At 36.2% G+C, this 22,568-nt stretch overlaps 1 long non-coding RNA gene across 1 annotated transcript in view; it reads right to left on the reverse strand.

The window, feature by feature from the left end:
• Nucleotides 1-1,072: 1,072 nt before the first annotated feature.
• The window catches only part of LOC120524221, a 38,366-nt gene continuing 16,870 nt past the window's right edge, over nt 1,073-22,568 (reverse strand). The window contains exons 4-6 of the long non-coding RNA XR_005632775.1: nt 2,111-2,189; nt 1,895-2,014; nt 1,073-1,227 (exon numbers count right to left, since the gene is read on the reverse strand). This is a non-coding gene — a long non-coding RNA (uncharacterized LOC120524221). The remainder of the gene's footprint in view (nt 1,228-1,894; nt 2,015-2,110; nt 2,190-22,568) is intronic.

Raw genomic sequence — 22,568 nt, forward strand, 5'->3', positions numbered from 1 at the left:
ACTGAAGTAGAGAAGACACAGACATGACACAATAAAATTACACAATCAAACTGGCAACAGGTCTGCAGCTCTTGACTATATTACTAAAGGTTGATTTAATTCAAACTATAATAATTTCCCAATTGGGGATACATTAACACTTGTGTTAAAACTTGACAAATAATGATCTCTGTCATTCACCACTATTTATGACATTCACTCTTGGCCCATCTCTCTTGGTATGTTCTATAGACCATTGTGCACTGATTGGATAGTTATATTGTGTTATTTGCATACATGAGGATGCAGTAAATAGGAATTGTGGGCAAAAATTCCTATTTAAAATTAATCATTATACTTCAGTTTTGTTGAAGTTTGTGATTATATTAAGCTTGTGAGTATATTTTATTGATTTAAATGACATATGTTACAGAGCTGCCTTGGCAGGATTATAACTATAGATTATATCTGGTCACCATCATTATAATGTACATGTTTGGCTGGAGGTTTAAATAGAGACCTTTAACATAAACTGTTGAAATGTAACTGAAAATATTAAAATGCAGTTTTATTTTATTTAGAAAAATGTTAAATGCAGTAAATCAATACATACATACAATACATCCATAAATAAATAAATAAAAATCTTTAATACAGCCTAATTCCTCAAGAGCGTATTTTTCTGAGACATTGCTGTAAGTAATCAACTACCCCCTTGACATTCTCAAATTATAAATTTTGTATCGGATCCCTCCATATTTTGTTATCCTTAGTCCTGGCTAAAGGTTTACAAGTGTACAAGTCTAGCAGTGACGATTCCATTTAAAGCAAAAGGGGTGGCAGGGCACTATTTACAACTTTGCCTAGGGCAGCAAAAATTCTAGACCCGGCTTTGCGTGTTGCCACAACAAAAACATATGGCAGCGCCCAAGGCTGGATTTACTATCAGAGTGACTTGGTTGCACATTCTAGGGTTCTTCTCACAAAGTAGCCTTAGCATATTAAAGACAAAAATGCCTAATAACTGAAAAGTACACATTTTTGCCAAAATTACAGAGACTCGCAGCAATCATCCATTGTGCACATATCCCTGCTCCACTTCAGTCCTCATGGTTATAAACTTGTCCAATCATACCTGAACTAAAAGCTCTTAAAAAATTATTACTCCTGGTTAGCTGACATAGGCGGGGCACGATCCAAGCAGGTGTCTCGTAGGTCATGAGATTGTACATTTGATATACCTCTGTGCTGCAAAAAAAAAAAAAGTCAGCATGGACAATCATTCAAAATAAGAGTCTAGTGGTACAGTGAAAAGAGAAAATTTAAAAAAGAGAGAGGCAAAAGATTATGGTGAAAACTATACCTGACATTTTCCAAATATAAACCAAAATTATGATTTGAGGAAGCTATAAATACTGCCATTGGGACTAATGAGTTTGACCTTACAGAGAGTGAAAAAAACAAAAAGCTAAAATCACCACTTCTAGCATGAATGTGCAGTCCAGTTCCATGGAGACACTAAGAGATGTCAACGGCAATATGGAGGCCAATGAAGCCACTACAGGAAATAATATGCAACAAACAACACAAACCCAAAACAAGCTGTCTTTTATTTTCTTTGATGCAAATATGCAAACACAAAATGTTCTGTCACATATCACCTTTTTATCACAAAGTGGCATAAGCTTTTTATATTAATATTCAATAGGTCTGAATTAACTGTGCTATCAGAAGATTTTCCATAGATGTCATGTTCCACTTATTAGTTAGTGTGTAACATTATTTGAAACACAAATAAAAAAGGAAGGTGAAGTAAAGTTTGTGATTTTTTTCCTGTTTAAATCCCTGTAAAGTACTTGGTTTATTATTGACATACAGTATGTGACGTTCATAGTGTGTCAGTATATTCATATACCTAATGGGGTAGTGAGGGCAGATGAACAGGGGCCTTTTGATCTTTGACACCCAGGAGCCATTGAAGTCTTAATCCGGCCTCGGCAGCAACCATAAACAAAGAGCACTAAATGACAATTACCTGAAACCAATTAAAAAATGCAAAAATCAATTAAATAAATAAATTACTAATATACAGAATGAAAAAAAAATATTTCAAATACATTCTCTTTCCCACCTCCTCTGAAGACAGTCTCTTGTCAGCTGTTCAATTTTCCATACCTTCTCTTTGTTCAGTGTTTTTTCATGGACACATGCTAGTCAACAAAGTAAAAAGAGATATTTTGGTTTTTAATTTGATCTGCAACATCAAACTAAATAGCGTACATCAAAAAGAATTTTTTTTTATTTTAGAATGAAATTATCAGTTATTTGGGCTGATGAGGGCATTATAGAAGTATGGCTGGTCAGGTTAATAGATAGGCAAGTCAGTGTGCAGCGAAGTGAATGAATATCTGTGTATTGCTCAGCGTGAGAACATGGGGAGGTCTGCGATGTGAAGGTAAATTTAATTTTAATTACACCAGTGGGTAATGTTTATTGATGTGACTAAGTAATACTGTTACAGTTATTGATGTAGGATACATTTTCACAGCATGTTTGGTATAATATTCAAACATATTCATGGGAGGCATAGTGGCACAGTGTTTATTGCTGTCATTTCATGGATCTACTGACCTGGGTTCAAATCCCCTTACCATATGTTTTGCACACTTTAATCCAAGAACTCTCAGTTTTCTCAAATATCCCAAAAGGTCAGGTTAATTGGTTTATCCAAGCTGGCCCTGTGTGAGTGTGTGTGTGGGTGGGTGGGTGTGTGCAAGGACCCTAAGACACACTGATGCCCAGTACAAGACTTCCTCACTTGTGCCCAGTGATGCCAGTATAGGATTTGACCTCCTGTGACCCTGAAGTGGATTAAGCAGGTTTGATAATGATATTATACAATAAAATATACTCATGGCAATTTCTTTTCAGAAATAGATTATCATTCCCTTTTTTAAAAGATTAATCATAGAAAAACATAAACCTTTTTCTATTAAGTGTATACTGTAGAATAAAATGTTCCAATATTAATTAACTATGTATTATAAATAATGAAAACCATTCGAGACATGGAATTCTGGAGATCTGCGCAGACACCTCCTACATATGATACTGAGTCTTCAAGACTAGAAGCAACAAGCACACTGACTTAGTATGTGGGACTGTGTGCTGAAATTCACGCTCAAGGAGAGAGCATCAGACATTTATTGACAGACACACATTGGGCTTCAGTGTCCAAAACTGAGTCATTGCATCTTTTTTTTAATGAGATGAACATAAGTAGAAGGTTGTTTAGTGTTGCCTCTGCTTATTCACTTATCTCATTTAAATATTTACTCATTATGGTTTAATCATTAGTTTATATGACACTCTTAGCGGTGACCATCCTACAACATTTTACTGGGACTAATACTTTTATTTTTTTTAATAAGCATGTACTTTTTCCAACAAGACATTCTATACTGTAACTGGATGTACAGGTAGATTAGGTATCTTGTTTAGGGTTATGTAGTGAGCCTGTTTTGGAACCAAATTCCAAACTTGTGTTCAAAGGTATTTTAAAAGTTCCATGTTTGTCACAGCATCATTACTTTAAGTGACTTATTTTTGCTCTGTAAGTGGTAGTGTTGAGCCAGTGAAATGCAGCTTCAAGTCTAGTTCCATAGACACTGGACTATGTTGTTTATTTCCCCTGTATTATACTAGAGAGCTGTGGTTGCCATTGGTATTGTCAGTGAAAAATTGAATAAAATGACATGTTTAGCATTACACAAAACTGCCTAAACCAACTGAATTCAGAGTTGTAATAGGCTCTAAGTCTATCCCAGCAGTAAACTAACCCTTGATGGGGTACTAGTGTGTTACAAGGTCAACCTTTGTGCATAGGAACAATTTAGATCAGGAAGTAACCTAACCTCGACATCCTAAAAATTTTCTATTAATAACACTTCATTATCTTTTCTAATTTTATATATATTCCGATATAACCCACCAGAAAACACTGCATCAACAATCTGCCAAATAACCAACTAAAGAAGCCACTGCCACCAGAACAACAGCTGAAAAAAATGACACCATTACACCGAGTCAGGCACTCTAGGGGAGACCCACCCATGATCTGGAGAAACTGAGCCCTGGTGAATACTACTTAAGGGACAAAAGTAGTAGATATTGAAAATGCAGATTTACAGGAGCAATCAAAGGTGACTAATCGATTCTGAGTACCAAAATGTAGTCGTCATTAGCACATTGTAATTTTTCATGCTGCTGTTTCAGCTTTACGTCTACTGTGTGCTTCTTCTTCAGTTACATTTGTTCTCCTTGTACAACTTTCTCATCTTGTCTTTCACTGTTCAGGCAATTCATTTTCATAGGCTTGACACACTCTCAGGGCGGCACGGTGGTGCAGTGGTGGCGCTGCTGCCTCGCAGTTAGGAGACCCGGGTTCGCTTCCCAGGTCCTCCCTGCGTGGAATTTGCATGTTCTCCCCGTGTCTGCGTGGGTTTCCTCTGGGCGCTCCAGTTTCCTCCCACAGTCCAAAGACATGCCGGTTAGGTGGATTGGCGATTCTAAATTGTCCCTAGGGTGTGTTTCTGTGTGTCCTGCAGTGGGCTGGCACCCTGCTCAGGATTGGTTCCTGCCTTGTGCCCTGTATTGGCTGGGATTGGCTCCAGCAGATCCCTGTGTTCAGATTCAGCGGGTTGGAAAATGGATGGATAAATGGCACACTCTCTCTGCAATTCTTTTTCTCATATCTTTACTTATATGTAACATAGTTGATTTCATAAGTATGGTCAGAAATTTGGCTGGAATGATAATTTGAAAGCTCTTTTCCTTGAATTTCAGCAAAACTACTCTGACCTGGAAGCAAGCTTCCTTTAATTGTAGGTGTCAGACAAAACAAAACAGGTTATATTGCACAGATTTTATGGTCAGTTGTGCTATATTGTTGTTTTTCCTATATCTGCATGGTAATACAACTTAATTCAATTCGATCAACTAAAATTAATTCAAATGAACTACATTCAATTCAGTTCAATTACTTTCACTGCTTGGTTAGAACAATTTAATCAAAACCTTAAAAAAGATTGTAAGAGAGTTTGTTGCATCAGGTAGAAGGGACTGGGACCTTCTTTTCATTTCAGTTTAGCGAGGTACTTCAGATATTCACATGCTTTTCTCCTACTGAGTTTCTTCATGGATAGTTAGTGCAATACCTTCAAGGTATTCTGGATTTTTGCCTGAATGGTTTGGAGGAGCAGGTAGACACACAAATTAACATTTTGGAGTAATTAAAGAATTAAAGGAATGATTGGAAGAACAACTCCTACTTTTAAAAAACACTTAAAGCACAGTGGGCCAAGGCTAGTTTATACAGTCACAAGCACAAACAGAGGACTGTGTCATGGTATTAATAACCCTCCTGCTCGAAATAATTAACACATTTCCAAGGAATGTTTAGAGTGAAAGAAAAAGGAGTACTGGATGATTATGTTATATTCCAATCTAACAAACATAATAAGTTGCAGGCCTATTTCTTTTGTAATACCTTCCTCTGCTCCAAACGATACAGAACCAGGAGTGGGCTTAGTAATAACAGAATAAATTTCTATGTGCTTTAAACTAAGTGTTGGTCCTTACCCAAAGAGGCCAGTTGCTGAAAGTGTTATCAGATAGTAACAGGTGTCATAGAAGGTCAGTGACCCAGACACATTGTATGAATAGCTTCCAGAATTTACCTTGAACCATCTTTTGTCCAGATGGTAGCTATTCCATTTCTCTCTTGCTACCACAGTTCAATAGTTGCTACTGGCAATGGGCTTGTGCACACCCTACCATCCCATAACCTTACATCAATAAACAGGGATTTCTGTCTTTTTATACAAGCAAAGCATTTTATCACACTATGTAATTAAGATCTTTTCTACTATCTATTAAAAATTAATTTTATAAATATTAATATGTACTATTAATATACAGTAATTTTCAGCTATAACAATCAACTTTTACTTTATATGGAGGCTTTCACAGACTGTACCAGCACAAAGTGTTTTGCAAAACAAAACAGGAATGGAGAAATGCAGAATCGGGTTCAGTGGCTTCCGTTCCTGCATTAAGAAAAATTTAAGCCAGCTACCTGTAAAGACTGCCTCTTGTTCGATAAACATTTAAGGAATATCAAATACATAAAACAGGTAGGTTTTCATGTTGTTACAAACTTCTATCATATGCAAAGTCCCAGAGGGTTAGGACGATTCCCCAGAGCAGTACAACCTGGAAGCAAACATCCTTTTACACAAAAGCACAGGGAAGAAATCACCTACCAGAGCATGTACAGTATATGATATGATATGTAAATAATATGTTACACTTTATGAGTTGTTTGATTACCTTGAGTTGAAAAAATTAGGAACTTGTAACAGAATGTCAGTAATGAAAGAAGTACCACATTTGCAAATGCAGTTCTTAAAAGGTTTGTTTCTATTGAATGTTTATTTAACTGAGTACTATAACCATTTTTTGCTGTAGATTGATAATATTCTTCACTGTACCAGTAGTGGACAATAAACAAAAGACTTAAAAAGCAATTTCCATCAGGTGTGTTAGATTTTAAGTGGCATGGCTATGTGTTCATTGGAGATAAAATGTGAGTGACTTTCTGACTATAATATTAAAATTTATTGTTATATGTTTCCTTTTATGATAGTATGAGATAATGATTTCTGATTCATATTCTTGTTATGTAATGTACTCGATCTACTTGGTCAATTCTTCTTTTTCTTTTTTGTTGTAGTGACTTGTATTCAAGGCGGCATGGTGGTGCAGTGGGTAGTGTTGCTGCCTCACAGTTAGGAGACCCAGGTTTACTTCCCGGGTCCTCCCTGCATGTAGTTTGCATGTTCTCTCTGTGTCTGCATGGGTTTCCTCCCAAAGACATGCAGGTTGGGTGCACTGGCGATTCTAAATTGTCCCTGGTGTGTGTGCCCTGCCCGGGGTTTGTTTCCTGTTTTCGCTGGGATTGGCTCCAGCAGACCCCTGTGACCCTGTAGTTAGGATATAGCTGGTTGGATAATGAATGGATGGACTTGTATTCATTTTATGTGCGTATTTCCTAAATATTTACATGGAATTGTTGCAATTGATAATTTCTCTGTAGCGTCCATCTTTATTTCCTGTTTTGTAGGGAATATACAGTATAAAATATTTTATATAATAATTAACACTTTAATATTTATGCAATTGCGAACTTAAAACATCATGGCTTTCATTCAAAACTTGCTTCCAGCTTTAGCTATATAAATGCAGCTCCTAGATTTCACAGCCCTAAGCAGTGTATTTTACCAGATGTGCTCTATACTTTGCCCCTGGCTACAATGTCTGTATAAATATAAATATAATAAACAAATCATGCTTTGGGGAAAACAGTGCTTGTCCACTAAAAACTAGCTCATAGTAAAAAAGTGAGTTTAGACATCTTGTAGCATTCTTGTTTTAGCCTAAAGGAAGAAATCACGTGGTGACCTTTTCAAAAAATGATAAATCTGTTACAGTAGCTCTTTGATCAAACCAACAGTAAGCAATATGTCAACACAAATGGGATAAGTATGGTATTAATAGACTCCAAAAAACTGTCAAAATCCTGTAGTAATCGATTTTGTAAATATGTGTTATTTCTTCTAGGAGAACAAAACCTAAAGAATATAAATTTTAAGTACATTTCATGTACAACACAATACAATATACAGGTTACATTCAGTAAAATGTTGGCATTGCAACAATTTGCCCATGGCTTTATAAATTCCAGCCCATCGCATCATTTCTTTATGCAGGAATATTGTGGGAATGTTGTGTTACTTAATGCACTGTTTGCCTATATGTTGTTACATGCCATATCCATTTTTTACGTTCTTTTTTAACTGAAATCTGTTCAGATAGCACTGATTATGAGGCAGGAACCACATTTGGATGTTAAAGGAGCTTGTCATAAATCGCACACTTACATTCACTTGGTCAACCTAAAATAAATTAAGGGTGCCAGCACAATGTGACTGTGTTTGGCTTTGCCATAGTGTACCTTGCAATGCACTGGCTCTCTATCCAACCTTGGTTCTTCCCTAACATCCAATGTTTTTTGTAACTTTGAACTGGATTAAGTGAGCTTTGACTAAGAATGGACAGACTCTGAGAAAAAGGTTATGTAAGCATGGGTGAAAAATGAAAACTGACATCATACAGACTGCCATGTGACCCTGAACTGCTGGAGGGGACAAGAAGCAACACTAATCACTGTACTACCATAATAGTTATAGAAATGTGAAAGTTACTGCTTAAATAGTAGGTTGCTTAGAGGTTTTTTTTTTTTAAACTGTTTAGCTTCACAAATTATATTAACTATATGTATTGTGTTGAATTCTAACTTTCAAACTACAGAGTATATAAATGTAATCTTATTTTATGAATATAAAAAAGTGCTCGAGAGCTTCCTTTTAAATGACATAATAAGTTGAAGATTACAGATTTGTTTTTCAAATGGCTTAACAAAACCATATAGGTGTAAAGCACTTTTTGTTCTCTTTCCCATCCCCTGTGTCATACTGTGATGTGGGTGGGTTCCTTATAAAGCAGTGTGTTACCAACTCTGGAAGTTTCATTGCCAGCTGTTAATGACAGAATTATTGAAGGCCCGTTGGTTGAAACCTCCTACATACTGCTAAATCAATATGAAATGTATTACATATGAATGCAAAATTATACAGTATTTTATTTACATAAGCTCTAAAAAGCAAATTATTTGAATATAATTAACCTATTTAAAAGGCTGCATACCATATATTTACTCTCCCAAAAAAAAAACCACCAAAATCACCCATCTATTTTTATAAAGTAATCCTCATATTACTGCATGGTTCAAGCTGCTATACAGACCACTAGAATAAAAGCTGGCAATCAGAATGTAAAGTGAAACACCCCAAAATGCAAATAATGCCTAGTATGTGCCAGAGGTTTAGTCATGTGACATGACTGAGCTGCATTACCACTGGTGGTGTCTTCAAATTGTTAGGCATGCAAAGTCAGCTTGCACCTCAGTTACATTTTTATGGTGTTTTAGCTCATACCTGGTGTACAGTATGTAAAACTGCTTTAGCCTTTTCAGCTGACAAATTTCAGATTAATGGAGTGAAGTGTATCAAGCAAAGAAGAACCCTGCAATGTTTTGTATAAGCAGCCTGTTTGCCTCTTTTGATTGCCATGGAAATCAACCTTGACCTTGTGCGATAACTTTCCTGTGTTTTGAGAAACTGTGAAAATGTTACCCGCTTTGGTAGCGGAAAGGAAACTAGATGTGTTTGGGGAAGAAGAGGCAAGAGAGTTGCTGCCCTTTATTGTATCAGAACGTATTTTTTTAAAAAGAGTCTCCGTTCAGTTTTCACTTCAGTTTCTAGTTTGGTTCAGTTGCTGCTTTGTTGCAAGAATGGAGTATTTGGTTCAGTTGCTGCCTTTCTTACGCTTTCAGAGGAGCCACAGACATAAAAATCTTCTTCATTGCTGGATGTTTTCCGTTAAGGATATATAATCCATAACTAAGGAAATGGGCCATCTGAGAACTGTCACTTGGCATTCATTATCACCTGCTGGCTGTGCGATAGGCTGTCCATTAAGTTGCAGACTTTGTGTGGTTGAGAAAAGAACTGGGACTGCATGAAGACTGAATGAACCCACACAGGTTGTATTGGTTGTTTTGGTATTGCTTATATTTGCTTCTAATGATTATTATTCAAATAAAAAATATTTTTTAAGTAAAAGCTTAAACTCAATGTCTTTGTCTGATTATTGATTACCAATTTTGCCAAGTGCGGGATTATCATTCCTTGATTAGTTCTCAAGGACATGAAGGATGCTTTGTGGAATTTTCTACTGGTGGTAAATTGGGTTGAAGTGAAGGAGTGAAAATAAAAGTAAGTGTGCAGCATGCTGGTTCTTAGATTTGAATATACGAGGTACAGTAAAGACAGTGAGACAGGTAAGAGGTAACAAATAACAATAACATACTAGAGCTGGTTTTGACATTTCTTCCTATTCCCAATTAAGAAACGAACCTAAGAACACAGTTGGTACTTTTCAGGTTAGGTGCCTGTCACAGGTGATCTGATAACACAATAAGATACCTGGTTTATAGTTTCAAACTCAAATACCACACCTCATAGTGACTAATGTTCCATGCTTACATTTTGATTTCATTTTCAAGTTCAATTTCAATTTCAGGTTTACCTCATCCTTTGCATGACAGTTTATATATTCTGACTGATTGACTGGCTGACCTCCTTCTAGCTACTTTTATAATCACCTAAACCACTATTCATTTTTACTGACAGTCATATTCAATGCACTGTAATTTCAGCCATGCATGTATCACCTGAAACACAACCAATGTTACTTTGTGAGTGATTTGATAGTTAATGGTTTGGTAGTTAATTAATTAGAGTTTAAAAGAAAGCTCTCAGTAAAAAAACAACACCTACATTTCTAACACATTTAGAAAAAATAAAGTTTATGTTGGCAGAATTGACTTAATATCTGCAGAATTTCCACCCACTAAAAAGAACTTCTCAGAGTTAAAAGGTAAGTAGTTTTTCAACTCATCCAGTGCTTACTTCTTATTGCAGTAATTAAATAAGGATTTAATAGGATACCAATTGCTAAGTTTGATTAGACTTTACAGATCAATTAAAATGAGTTTATCATATCCAATAATAACATTAATATGTATGATCTTACTTAACAGTTACACTTACTAGCAGGACTGGCCTGCTGTTCATAAAAGGCCACATATAAGGCATTTAACAATGTTTATCTCACTTCCCAATTGTGTTTTTAAACGCCTGCCACCTTCTTGGAAATTTCAGTTTTAAAATTTAGGAAGCATTTAGTTTCACTTTCTGTAAGAAGTCTTTATTCAGATAATGCTATTGGGGAGGCATGGTTTACAGAAAGATTATACTGTACTGGTTTATAGAAGGAAACCTTTTATGTTTGGGGATGTATGCTTTAGTAGTGTGGCATTCGGGGTTTTACAGAGGAGAGATGGGCATGGGCCCTTTAGTTGAATAGTTCAAGATATGCAAAAGAAACTTTGTGGGGGTCCATATTAATAATGAAAAATAATTCTTTGCATTTATATAGCACTGTTCTCACTACTCAAAGCACTCAACAATTGCAGGTTAAGGGCCTAGCTCAAAGGCCCAACAGAGCAGAGTCCCTTTCGGCATTTACAGGAAGCAGGTACCTGACTATTGAACAGTTCTGAGGCATATGCAGTAAAATACCTTAATTAATTATTTAACTTATTGTTTGAGAGAGAACTTGGTGTGGTTTGTTTAAGTAACAAGCTGGTTAAGTTTGCAGATGATACCAAGATAGGTGGATTAGCAGATAATTTGGAATCCGTTATATCATTACAGAAGGACTTGGATAGCATACAGGCTTGGGCAGATTTGTGGCAAATGAAATTTAATGTCAGTAAATGTAAAGTATTACACATAGGAAGTAAAAATATTAGGTTTGAATACACAATGGCCGGTCGGAAAATCGAGAGTACACCTTATGAGAAGGATTTAGGAGTCATAGTGGACTCCAAGCTATCAACTTCCCAACAGTGTTCAGAAGCCATTAAGAAGGCTAACAGAATGTTAGGTTATATAACACGATCTGTGGAGTACAAGTCCAAGGAGGTTATGCTCAACCTTTATAATGCACTGGTGAGGCCTCATCTTGAGTACTGTGTGCAGTTTTGGTCTCCAGGCTACAAAAAGGACATAGCAGCACTAGAAAAGGTCCAGAGAAGAGCGACTAGGCTGATTCCAGGTCTACAGGGGTTGAATTATGAGGAAAGATTAAAAGAGCTGAGCCTTTACAGTTTAAGCAAAAGAAGATTAAGAGGTGACATGATTGAAGTGTTTAAAATTATGAAGGGAATTAGTACAGTGGATCGAGACTTGTATTTTAAAATGAGTTCATCATTTCTGTTTCTGTTACTCTGTGCATGCATTGGCTATTACAAAATATACACTTTTTGTAAGAATTACATGTGAAAAGCACACAAACTTAACTCAATCTTGGTCTTGTTTTTCTTGTCTACAAAATGCTACTGTATGCCTTTGGGATGTTTTGGAAGAAAAAAAACAGACCCATGTAAATAAAATTCTTAGTGTACAATATATGTCTTGAATATTGAATTTGAATACTAACTTGGACATTTCCAGGGTGCAATTTGCATGCTACGTTAGTTTTTGTGGAAATTTTCCTCTAGGAAGTCTGGTTTACCTTCCAAGCCCCAAAATCCTATGTTTGCTGATTGAGTAAGTGTGGCATGTGAATGAGTAAATGTGCCATGCAATAGACTGGCACCATGACCAGTGTTGCCAAGATATTGATAATGACCCTGGCCTGGATTAGTTGGTTAAAAATGCATAACTAGATTTATGTGTTTGACAAATGTTCTGCATATATGCAATGGCATAATTTATAAAAATCGATCTCCACAGTAAATACAGATATAGTTGAAGAATGTGATAACTGTTAGAGGCATCATAAATGCAGCGGTTTTATAGCTCTGCACAAAAGTATTCAGTTTCACGTCAAGTCATTGATAATATGTCTAATCCTTGTCTGCATGGAACAGATATTCCAGACACTGTGGGTAAATGTGCCCGGTGAATTTCTGTTGTCCCATCCATGGTTTACCCCACTCTTTTTAACAGTTTTTCACATCTAAGATCTATCCCCAAGTGAACCTGTACTGAAATAAGCAGATACAAAAATGGACAGATAGATAGATGGAGTTTAGAAAAGTAGGTAAACCCCAAAACAAAAACTGTAATAACAGTTTATAGTGTACAGTTAATAAATTATAATGATGTAGTTTTTTAAGTTTAGTTACTTCTACAATGACAAAGATAGCATTACCAGTGAAGCTAGACCCCAGTTTTTAAAAAGATACTTAAAAAACTCTACTTTATTGGAAGCAACATGGAAGGTACGCCACCCTGCTATTTGCTCATACGGTACTGTGTAAATGTCTTAGACACTTTTTAAAAAATACTTGTCATTACTATCAATACTTTCAGTAAAATGTCAATTGATCAGCACCATTAGCTCTTGAGTGACATGAATTCCAATTTTATCATAGTTGCTTCTGAAAAACATAGCCTAGGGCCAAAGTTTTCAAGTTCAGTCCTTAGACTCCTCTGTGGCTCTGAGTTTCACCTCCCAATCAATTTTTTCTTTTAATTTAACCCATCCATTAATTAACAAATCTGTTATTTCCCCATTTTTATGTTTTCGTCTGTCAACTTAGAATTAGAAATTAGTTATATCATTACTGCATGAATCAAGCATTTCTGTGTGTTAGACTGGGATAAATTTCTTATTTTATCTTGCTATTAAACACTTTGTTCTTTGCTAATAAGTACACAGTTGAATGACACAGAAGTAACTGCTGCCCCTTAGTATTCAGTGTTATTTATAATGATGATAGACAAGAAAATCTGGCTGGCAGTTGGTGTGCCTGTTTATCCCAAAGGTGTTCAATAGGGTTGAAGTTGGGGCTCTGTCCAGACAACTTGAGTTCTTCCACACCAAATTCATCAAATCATGCCTTCTTGGACCTGGCTTTGTGCACATTAATGCTGAAATAGAAAAGGGTTTTTGCCAAACTGTTGCCATAAAGTTGGAAGCCTTTGTATTCTGTGGCATTAATGTAACCTTCAGTTGGAACCAAGGGACCTTGTCCAGACCCTGCAAAACAGCCCCAGATCATTATTCCTCCTCCATCAAACTTCACAGAAGGCACTATGCAGTCTATTAGGCAGCATTCTTCTGGCATCTGCCAAACCCTGATTTGTCTATCAGACTGCCAGATAGTTAAATGTTATTCATCACTCCAGAGAATGTGTTTCCACTGCTCCAAAGTCCAATGGTGATGTGCCTTACACAAGTCCAGCTAACACCTGCCATTATGCATAGAGATCTTACCCTTGTGTGCTGCTGCTCAGTCATGGAAACCCATTTCATGACGCTCCTACTGCACAGTTCCTGTGCAACAAAGTAAAGATTTTATGTGCTTTGCACTTCAGCACTTGCTTTGTTAATTTGCGTGATCTTCCATTTCATGGCTGAGCTATCCACTTTACAATAATAGCATGTACAACTGAATAGTGGAAATCTAGCAGATCAGAATTTCCAGGTTGTGATTTTTGGCATTCTATGAAAATGCCATGTTTAAACTTATTGAGCTCTTTAGTATGACCCATTCTACTGCCAATGTCAATCAAAATGGAGATTCCATGGCTATGTGCTTGATTTTATGTACCTGTTAACAAGAAATCACCTGAACTCAATAATTTGGAGGGGCACTCACATTATTTGGCCATACAGTGTAAATTAAATCATTATTTGGTGTGGCCACTCTTTGCCTTGGAAACAGCAGCAATACTATTAGGCCCTACTTGCATGCAGTTTCTGAAGCCACTGAAGTGGTCAATCTTGGAGAACTTGTCACAGTTCCAGTAAAGATGTTTGCTGTTTTACTTGCCTTTGTCTCTGCAAATAATCCACACTGGCTTGAAGATGTTGAGATCAGGGTTCTGTGGAGACCACACCACCTGTTGCAGGATTCCTTGTCTGGCCACTTTGCTTCCAGTCCTCAGACTTGCCTGTTTGTGCTTCTACAGAAAAACTTGGACAGCTGGAAACACTTGCCTGCCATGAAATGGCTGCTTGGGAAAGATCTTGGTAATTCAGGATGAACACCTTGTGTCTTGCTGCTACGCCCCCTTTTTCCATGGTGTAAGACTGTAGGTTTAACTGCCACATCTTCCTCAATCTCACTTTTCTACTATTGTTGTGCCCTGTGTCAAGTTTTATTCCATCTACACAGCTGTTTCTGTTTCAGTTAATCACTTTGATTCAACTGGGGTGGCACAGTGGTGTAGTGGTATAGGGGATGCCTCATAATAAGGAAAACTAGGCCTCACATCCTGGGTCCTCCCTCTGTGGACTTTACTTGTGTCTGCATGGCTTTCCTCCAGGTGGTCCGGTCCCTTCCCACCAAGGTTATTATAGTTTTGCCATTTTATATTAGTTTTTATTTCTATATTTTTTCTGACCTTTCTTGGAAATTCAGTTTAGTTTTAGTTTTCCTTCATAGTGTATTTTTAGTTTTAGTTTAGTTTTTATTTCACAAAGGCAATTCTATTTTATTTGTAAATCTATTAGTTTCAGTTTTAGTTTTAGTAATTATGGCATGGAGCTCCTACGGAGTTTAGTTTTGTGTCACAATCAGGCAGAACTGTACACTTAATGGATTTGGATACGAGTTTAAAAGTTAGTGGAAGCTTACTACGCCACATGGTTTAATATTTGGTTTTGTTTTTGTCTAATGAAACAAACATAATCAAAACTATATACTGAATATGAATAATTTTACACAATTTTATAATTTTTAAAATATTTCCTAATGAAAATCACAGAGGCTTAGGAAGAACAGGGCTCTTAGGCTTGAATCAGTGTGCAGAACCCACTTAGCTGTATTGAGGGAAACAAAGAAAAACAAGCATGTAGTGTGAAGGTTAGGGGCAGTGAGACTTGAATAGCCCACCATAAAAACAGTAAAACCATAATGAGCAGAGCAAGAGCAGGTAATAAGAGTATGGACAGGCATACAGTAAAACAACAGAGACAGCATCTGAGATTAAGAACAATATCTACGACATTATCTAAACCTGTTTATGCAGGGCAAGATCGCAGGAAACCTGGTGTCTACCCCAGCAGGTCTGGATGTAAGGCCAGAAAAGTCCCTGATATGCAATATGCATGATAAGACTGATGTTAAGAACAAAAAGAATATGCTATTTCAACTATCTATTCTGAGAAAGAGAGACAGAAAAACATTGAAAAAATTCTTCTAATGGATTACTTTCAGGGCGGCACGATGTCGCAGTAATAGCGTTGCTGCCTCGCAGTAAGGAGACTTGGGTTTGCGTCCCGGGTTCATCCTGTGTGGAGTTTGCATGTTCTCCCTGTATCTGCGTGGGTTTCCTCCCACAGTCCAAAGACTTGCAGGTTAGGTAGATTGGCGATCCTAAATATTCCCTAGTGTGTGCTTGGTGTGTGTGCCCTGTGGTGGGCTGGCACCCTGCCTGGGGTTTGTTTCCTGCCTTGCACCCTGTGCTGGCTGAGATTGGCTCCAGCAGACCCCCATGACCCTGTAGTTAGGCTATAGCGGGTTGGATGGATAAGTTGTGAATATGAAATAAAAAAGATAAATTATTAAATATTAAATAAATACAAAAACCCATTAGTATGTTTAGTTTTTCATCACTTGTCAGACTCTGTACCTATGTTTATATCACTTCATTGTTAAACAATGTTTTTAAAGCAAAAGTGATTGGTAAGCAACAATATGCTGATCTTGTATGATGACCTTGTCAGTCTCTCGATCAGTGCCATTTTATTTTCAAAAAACGGGAATGGTCTCCCCTAGACTTTCTTGTGTACTCAGACATGGGGATGGATATTTGAGGAGTAAACCGCTAGACAAGAATTCTATTTTTATATTACTGTATGTACATTAAGGAACCATCAACATCAAATCAAATTTATAATATATTGAAGAATTATTATAAAAGTAAAGTTGATTTAATCGGTCTCTGCAGCTGCATAAATAAAAAAAAAATGAGTATGTGTTCAGGTAAAATATCACTTCTGGGTGATGGATTTGGCCCAAAAGTTAATACAGATCTACAATTGTGATGTAACAACCAGATGCCGAATTTCATCCATCTAGTTGCGTTTTTGAGTTGTCGTGTTTACACACACACACAGACATAATTCTAAAAAAAAATGTATTTTCAGACCCAGGGAGGTCTAAAACGTCAAGATTCATTAAAATCTTGAGGTCAAATTTTTTTCATGTTTACTATACCTTCTCTGTACTTCGTATATGAGAAAGTAAAAACGATTTCTTCCGTGCGAAGTGGCAGGTGAATTGCTGTCAACAAAAAGCAGTCACGTGAGAAATAAACTGAAACGTTACTCGTGATTTTTCTGTCCAAATGGTAAAGGTTTTGTTGACCAGTACAACTGATTTCAGCCATTTAAATAACATCCTAATATACAACAAGCACAAAGAAAGGCGGCACGTAAATCGCTTTCTATTTCACACACTTTACATGCCCGTATTCAGCTCACTCTGTCACCACAAATGCTGTGTGAACAGCCGCCCTCCATCACAGCCGCCGATCACAGGATAAATATGTGCGGGCAGCTCGTGGGGGATTACTTTCTCTTTTAGAGTTAATACGTACAAGGGTTACAGACTAACGGCAAGAATATTCATTTAAAAACGAAAACTAAAAATATTTTAGTAAATTATTTTATTTCAGTTAGTCTTTCCAGCTACTTTAATAGTTTCATTTAGTTTTAGTTTTTCATTTCAGTTTTGTTAATTATTTTATTTCAGTTTAGGAAATTTTTTTTTAATAATAGTTTCAGTTTTGATTTTAGTTTTCATTAACTATAATAACCTTGCTTCCCACTGCCCAAAAACATGCAGGTTAGGTGAGTTGCCGATGCTACATTGACCTAGTGTGTATTTGGTGTGTAGCTATGTGTGTGTTTTTGCCCAGCGATGGACTGCAACCCTGTCCAAGATTTGTTGAAAATGACTGTGATTCAACCTACTCATAATGCTATGCACTTTCATATATTTTATTGCATTTGAAAAGCACTGCTTGTAAATCTAAAATACACTCCTTTTTTGTTGACACATTAATCCAGATGACATAAAATAGCCATCAAAGGCAAATAATTTTGTCAACTATTTAAAGCGCTTAACACTTTTGCACAATGCAGTAATAACTATAAAAAAAGAGCAGTAGTATTATCTATTTATTTTTAATGAGGTATACTTTGCGAACAGTAGTATTTACCCAATGTAATTATTAAGTTATCTATTTTATTACATTTTTATATACAGTGGAACCTCGGTTTGCGAGCATAATTCGTTCCGGAAACATGCTCGCAGTCCAAAGCACTCGTATATCAAAGTGAATTTCCCCATAAGAAATAATGGAAACTCAGATGATTCTTTTCCACAACCCAAAACTACTTATATAAAAATGATTAATACAAAATATAAATTAAAAATACATAAAACAAATTAACCTGCACTTTACCTTTAAAAAGAATCATGGCTGGTGTGAGTAAGTTTCTAAACTCTTGTGGGATTCCACCCAACGGAACGACACGCGGAAGAGTGTCCCAAAGCAATCGCAGTCTCCCAGTGCTGTAGCAGTTTGCCCTATAAGCGTATCCAAAAATAATTGCGCACATGCAGACGGAGGATAGGAGACAATTGCCCTCAAGAGAAGAGAGAGAGAGACGTGCCCGCGAGCGAGAGAGATAAGGAGAGAGAGAGAGAAAGAGAAAGAGAGATGCACGCGAGCAAGAGAGAGAGAGATAAGGAAAGAGAGATGCGTGAGAGAGAGAAGAACCATCAGCTCAGTTGTGATCACATGACGCTGAGCAGACAAAGTGTATCCATACTACTCATATTGCAAGACATCGCTCGTTTATCAAGTCAAAAATTTTTAAAAAATTGCAAAACACTCGTAAACCAAGTTACTCGTAAACCGAGGTTCCACTGTAGTTTGAAATGTCAATGCTTTGTACAGGTGACAGTACTGCCACTACTACTATTTGTACTAACCACTGCTACATTTTTTGTTGCTGTACTATTAGATTCTGCCTGCTAAAGTAATAATTAAGATTAACTGCAGCCTTCAATGCCATTTTTTTCATTTCATCATTTTCTGACATCAACATTATACTTCTATAGAGTGTTTGAAAAATCTCATCACATGTCTGAAAAGGTAAACTACAGTATGTGTAATTCTTTAATTATTGGTCAGCATGTTCTCTCATTACCCATTGTGACATACAGAGAAGTACACTGAATTAAAGTAACATGCTAGAGGATGTCTCTTTCTCTCAGTGAGATCACACAGCGTCTGCGTGCTGATACATTTATTACAGAGCCTTGATATACAGACCCTAATGACTACAACACCAAAAGTGGGGATTAGTACTTTGAATGCATAATCACTGTCTAGTGTGCAATACTTTTGAATAACAGGGTTTTGAGAACAATTACTAGTAATTAAATATGTGCTGGTTACCAAAAAGATAATTATGTCCTTTGTGTATTACACCAATTAATTACTTTTATTTCAGTGAGAATAGCTCTTAAACATCTCTGCCTCTATTTATAACCCGCCACATTTTAGAACCAAAGCACAACAGGTAGTATTACACATTTTTTTTTAGCTGGAAAAATTGTAGCCAGTATAATTATCAAATACAGTGAACACAAATCTTCATATATTTCTGTATACAGTGCTGGTTTGTTTGAGAAACACTGCAGCAAAGCCTTTATTTTACTGAAAATAATCCTAATCAGCATGCTACCAAGTGTCACATTTAGGCATAACTGCATTTCTCTCCTAGAAATGTACCTGAATTGAGGGAGAGTCACTCCATAATCTTTAAGTTCTTCTACCTATCTTTGTATGTTGTCTACATTTGTGTCTCTCCCTTTTCCTCCATTAATATGCACCCTTAGTTCATCAGACTGCTTGGATACAGGAAGGGCTTTGCGAGGTGTACTGAAAGGTAAGTTTCCTGTTGAAAGGGAGGTATGTAGATAGTTGGTGGAGTGGTTGCTTTGTCAATGAGAAGGCAGAGAGAGAAAAAAAAAAATAGACTTGTGCTGTTCTCATAAGAGGAGGCAGAGGAGAGAAAGTAAGCGTCCTGTAGATCAGCAGAGCTGTGACATTGCTGATTATCAATGACAGTGGACCCAGGAGTGCTGCTAAGGTTTATTGTTTCAACTTCTCCATTGTCAACTGGCCATATCTCAGTTCTGAAATTATGATGACATGATATGATAAGATTTTGTTCATGTTGTTCATTTCTGTTTTCCTGTTTGTTACTTTGAGGCGTGCATATATGTATGCAAATATTGTATGGCTTGATAATTTACTGATAGATGCAAATATGTGCAAATGCTCTGAGCCTGTGCTCAGTGAAGAGTGCTATTCAAGAATAAATTGAATGGAACTGCGTAAGAGCTCATTCAATAATTCTCATGAGAGGTGGCTGCAGATTTTTATGATTATTTGCAATTAATAACCTGAAATGCTTCACCCTTTTTGAAGTAATATGTGCATGGTCTTTTGAGCGGCAATAGATCCTAGGGACATTGTCATGAAAGTAGAAGAAGGTCTCAGCCACAAATGTGGGTGTTTTAAACAAAAATAAACTCGGAGATATTACTAGAGTCGGGACATTTAGTAAACTAGTTTACTGCTTCCCCTGACATCTAAAGATTTTTATTGGATTCCCATGTAATTTGCTCTTTAATGCTGCTACTTGCTTCATCCAAAGTGACACACATGCAACTCTCCTACTTTCTGCAACTCATTTGCATTTGATACTTGAACCCACATTCTACTAATTGAATTGGATGACCCGAAACCTGTTGGATTGTTGTCATTTTTTTAAAGAATTATAAAAGTGTCATTCAAGAGTAAAGATGGAGATGCCTGATAGAAAGCATTCTAGAAGTTCCGGTTTGTTTTTAGATATATTCCTGTTGTTCACCAACACACCTGTCATTGTCACTCTTTCTAGTCACTCACACTGTTGTCTGTGTGCTGTTGCTTAGAGGCCTACATTGTTTGCTGATGCACATATTTGTCACAACCAAAAAAAAAAAAAAGCAAAAAAGGATTTGTCCATCTCTAGTGTCTATTCCCAACTAGACTGCAATATGATTAAATAACAAGCTCCCAAATAAATACATTTTGTAAATAATTAATTATTTTTAATGGCAGATCATTTTCTTCTTCCCTTGTGGCACAGTGCTCATTTGCATCACACAGTGCGACACTTAATTTCCCTCACATCAATAGATTCTCTTAAATTACAAAGTGCATTGTTGCCATTGTCTCTAAGGTTCACTCTCAGTGTTTAAAGCGATAAATAAATTATTGAAGGAAACAATGCTTTAAGTATATATCTACATATCTCATTGACTTTTGAAAATATAAGAACCACATGTTAATTATTGCTTTCTTTTTTCCTTCTTCTTTTAGTAATTTATGAATCATCATTTACTAACCAGTAGTGTTATATCTGAACAATCTGTCATACAAACTGCTGCAATATTACCTTGTGTGTTTAACAATGTTTAAGTAATGTTATAGATTTAACACATTAACACAAATTGCTTTTAAAGTAGAAATCGCTGTGCTCACTCAATGCTTCAGGAGAATTTTCTTTTGTTAGGTTTGTTTTTTATTTTCAATTAATAATTTAATGCTTAAAATGCATAAAACTCTTAGTACAGCAGGAATTGCTTTTTAAGTCCCCTGGGTTCCTGTCCATTACAACATTTATACAAAGCTCTGAAAGTAATCACCATAGAGTACCCTGCTAAAGTGTCTGTTGCATTTATAGAAGCACATTTTATTAAACTGCCTGATTCTTAAGAAGTCCTGTACCATGAACTTTCATTCACCTTTGGTGAATAGGTTCTTTGGAATTTCCTTTGATTTTTATGGAATTTTCAGGGCATAGAATAAAAGAAGGAATGAAAAATGTGCAACTTTCATATCTTTCTTTAATATGTATGTCTGAAACTACATTTAATTATGATGAAGATATGGGCAGTGTCCAGATACTGCCTATTTGGATAAAGCATGCAGTAATTTATCCAAACATTGTACATCACTGACATCTCAAAGACTATCTAACAAGACACTAATTTGGAATGATGTCATTGATGTGAATGATGACTAGCCTCACTAGGTCATATGTTTTTGTAATGTCCTACAGTCTGAACATATTATGAAAAATCGTTGCTAATTGTCATACAATTTTGGATTAATAAACACTCCAGATCTTCCTGATGGAACAATATTCTATTATTATTGCAATATTTACACTACACTGGTAGGTCATCATTTTATCTTACCCACTTGGCAGAATTCTAGCCCACCCTTAATAACCCAAAGGGAAAAAAAAATCAAATATTCTGTAGAATTTCGAAAGGATTTATTAATGTTATTTTAAAATAATCAAACAGAATCTCTCTTAGCCTTTTGATGTCTCGATATACAGTATATACGGTTTTAGTTCCCATTGGGTACTTTATCACATATACAGTAGCTTTTTGAGCGGAATACTGGAGAGCACTTAAGGTAAGACAAGAGAAGATATAAGCAGTATACAGTATGTATATATATAAGAAGAAACACTTTCTCATTAACAAAATGTTAACTGTTTAACTAATTAACTGTTCCAGTGAGAAGTATCTGTGTTCATAGCCACAGCCTCATAATGTTAGTGCAGTTTAGGATAAATTATTTGTGAATGTGGGTAGAAAACATTAAAGAGGGCACAGTGTGAAGCTACTTTTGTTTAACTATGTTATCGTTTGTGTGTTTTTGTAATATACTGTATGTGTGCAG

Source organism: Polypterus senegalus, chromosome 2, assembly GCF_016835505.1.
Source record: "Polypterus senegalus isolate Bchr_013 chromosome 2, ASM1683550v1, whole genome shotgun sequence".
Taxonomy (NCBI): domain Eukaryota; kingdom Metazoa; phylum Chordata; class Cladistia; order Polypteriformes; family Polypteridae; genus Polypterus; species Polypterus senegalus.